At 38.1% G+C, this 3,422-nt stretch overlaps 1 non-coding gene across 1 annotated transcript; it reads left to right on the top strand.

Annotated features, from left to right (window-relative positions):
- Window positions 1-3,140: 3,140 nt before the first annotated feature.
- On the top strand, window positions 3,141-3,213 carry trnar-ccu. Its single transcript has one exon. It is a non-coding gene; the product is annotated as a tRNA-Arg (tRNA).
- The last annotated feature ends 209 nt before the right edge of the window (window positions 3,214-3,422 follow it).

The following is a 3,422-nucleotide window of genomic DNA, read 5'->3' as shown; positions in this document are numbered from 1 at the left end:
AGTGTCTCTGCAAGATGATATAAACACATGTAACTAATGTCACTAATATTGTCACATTCTAGTCGACATTACTATGTTACTATTGTTATAATGAACTTGGAGAAAACGCTTGTGAAGTTAATGAATGTAAATCAAATTTAAAAAAAAAATTGTGTAATGCCTTCTTACTTTGTGTTAATCACCTCAACTTCTTAATTCAGATAATGGTTTCTCACAGAATAGTGGAAAAGGTCAATTATGAAAATCATTTGATGAATCGTTTGTCTTACTCCTCCAGAAGTGTGTGACCTGTCAATTAAAAAATATTCTATCAGTATTGATTATTAATATCAGTTACTGCAGGCAACTGCAGTCAAAATTGGTCCGGTTATATTTTCCTTTTTCCTCCCACTTCCTTTCCTATTTATCCATCTTTGGTGCTTACAGTACCCATGATGCAACTTGACAGTAGTCTGTATTTTCAAAGTAGATTTCACACAGCTTCTCTTTAGTTTATAAACTACTTCATACTTCTTACTAGTCTATTCACATATCCAGTTATACTCTGACTACAATGAAATCAGTGGAGTTCCTTTTTAATATGAGGCATTCAGGGAACAGTCTGACAACAGCCCGGATGCAAATATGATGCAGAGACTACTTCCAAAGCCAAAAAGAGAATTAATTTACATTACAAATTCTATGAATTTATGGCTCCAACATCTAATAAATATGAGGCCTTAATTGTCAGAAAACATTTAGAAAGGACTTTTTTTAAAAAATTTAAAGCTTGAACACTGCGTAGTGTACTGCAACATACACTCACATTAAAAAGTTTAGTCTTCCTTTGCTCACTGGGAAAGTTGTTCCTTGATCAACAATCATAAACTTATGGAACAGAACAGTGTGATGATATGGAGAAGAATTTGCATTCACATTCAACCATTGATTTGGATGAATTATTGCAGACCCTTTAAACACACTGTCACTGTCTCAAAATGTTTTATCATCAAATAAACACAAACACTCGTCCTGATCTCACCCGAAATCCCTATACCCACAAATTTCAAACTCAGCACGAGTTTCTCTGATTGTTTTATTGAGAATAATATGGCAGTTAAAGATGAGGATGTGGTGGAAGGCTTCAACAGTTTCTTTGGGCAGGTGGGGCCCAAACTGGCAAAGGAAATAAAACCTCCACAAGGGGGAGACACTGAAAATGATTTAACTGAAAGAAACCCAGACAGTGTTTTTCTCAGAGACTGATAGAAATGAAATTAGTAACATTGTTCATAATCTACGAAAAAACATCATTAGATTGGAATGGAATCGACATGACCTCAGTAAAAGATGTGACTGATACTATTGCTGACCCTTTAACACACAGATGTAGTCTTTCTCTCAAATCAGGCTGCTTTCCCACTAAAAGGAAATTTGCCATAGTGATCCCATTGTACAGATTTGGAGAAAAGAAAATCTCTTCACAAATTAAAGGCCTGTATCATTGCTTTCCCAGTTCTCCAAAATATTAGAGAAAATCTTTGTTGCTTGCTTGGATAAATTCATTGATAAACACATGTTGTTTATGGAGAGACAGTATCGCTTTAGACCAAACAGATCAACCACAATGACTTGAATGGAAAAGATTGAGAAGAGAACAAGTGCAATAATAAGAAGAAATATGCTGTAGGTGTGTTTAGAGATTTCCAGAAAGCCTTTGACCATGAAATTTTACTACTGAAGCTGGAAAGATACGGGATTAGCAGAGTAAGGTTGAACGGGACAAAAAGCTATATTAAAAATAGACAACAATTCGTTCAGATTTGTGTTACTAAGTCCACACTCGTGGACATTATATATGGGCTACGTGAATAGGAAAATTTTTAGGTAAAAAGAAATTGATGAATCCCAGATTTGTGCGTCGAACGTGCATGCGTACGGTTCACGCACAGATTTGTGCATATGCACTGTTCATAAATGTGGTCCAATGTTCCAGTGGCAGCTCCCGAAAGGACCTCTGGTTTACGTCTTCAACGATGGAGTTTGAAGACGTGGAGGAGAGCCGGGTTCCTCTGAAGACTTGGAGGTTGTCAGACATGTTTATATCTGAGAACTTGCAGCTTGTAGCTCCAAACTGAGTTCAGAGATGTTTCTCCAAAGTGTTTCCAAACAAACACTGTTGAAGAATGCTGAAGAGTTGAAGAAACGTAACTTGAATTGTGCGAGCACTAACAAATGTTTACCGATCGACTGACTTCTGGTAACTGAGTTTGTTGTGTTCTGGAATGTTTTGAAGTATCAAAGAGTTTAGCATTTGTCTTTGAAGGTGTTGCCTAGCAACAGGGCAATCTAGGCCCCGCCCACAGTGTGTGATGTGATTGGCTGGTTTATGGAGGAAACCTTCAAATGGACTTGAACACAACATGGCTGGTGTTCAGGAGGTGGCTTCAGCCTCAGGCCAAAATCATAGAGGCTAAGAGTAGAACGCCAACAAGCATTTCTCAGTAACACCTCCTTAATGCTGACTGCAAATAGTGTCATGATTGCCATGTACACAAGTATGAACAGCGCCCCCTTGAGATTTTCTCAGCCTCTTTTCATAGGCGTTTAAGTTCATGAGTTGTGACGTGTTTCCTGAAATGAAAGAATCACTTTCTTCACACTTTTATAAAATGGAAAATGTTGATATTCTCAACCATCTTTACGTTTCCTACATTAAGTTGAGCTATTTGTTAACCTGCTAAACTGTTTCTAGACATCAACAGGGTTCTCATGACTTTTGGCTGATGTTACCACTTGAACACCAAGCATTTTGTCCATCCTTTTAACTTCCTGACTTCTTTTTCATTTAACATTAGTGAGGTTTTGAAGACAAGGGGGCCCTGTTCAAATCCACAAATCATCTAAAATGACTCAAATTAGAAGGAAAAAAATGAACAGGTCATGCAGCAACAGAATCCATTGATGGAAAGTAATCATGACAGTAAATTGATGTGGTGGAAGAGTGTAATTGTGCAGTACTGTACCTTTTCATAAGCCCTACAGGTAGATTGTTTTTGTGGATGGATTCGATTGATGTATATGTCAATACAAGGAGCATTTACTATGATTGAGACATTGTAGCCATCACGATTTTTGTCCATTAAAGCAACTGCTCGCAAGCCTCAGTGGCCTAATGCATAAGGCACTGGCCTCCTAAGCCAGGGATTGTGGGTTCAAGTCCCATCTGGGGTGCTTTCTAGCAGAGTGGCGCAGCGGAAGCGTGCTGGGCCCATAACCCAGAGGTCGATGGATCGAAACCATCCTCTGCTAGGCTTTCAGTTCTGATTTAACAACAAATACAAATGTTCAGAAGCTTTTCATGTTCTCCTTGGATTTACTGTTTGGACTGCACCTCTTCCTGTGACTTCACTGTAAGTTCAGGATTCATTTTATTCAATCTT

The sequence above is a fragment of the Mugil cephalus genome, chromosome 1, assembly GCF_022458985.1.
Source record: "Mugil cephalus isolate CIBA_MC_2020 chromosome 1, CIBA_Mcephalus_1.1, whole genome shotgun sequence".
Classification (NCBI taxonomy): Eukaryota; Metazoa; Chordata; class Actinopteri; order Mugiliformes; family Mugilidae; genus Mugil; species Mugil cephalus.
Note: the sequence above shows the minus strand (reverse complement) of the source record. Positions and strands in the feature narration are given on the sequence as shown.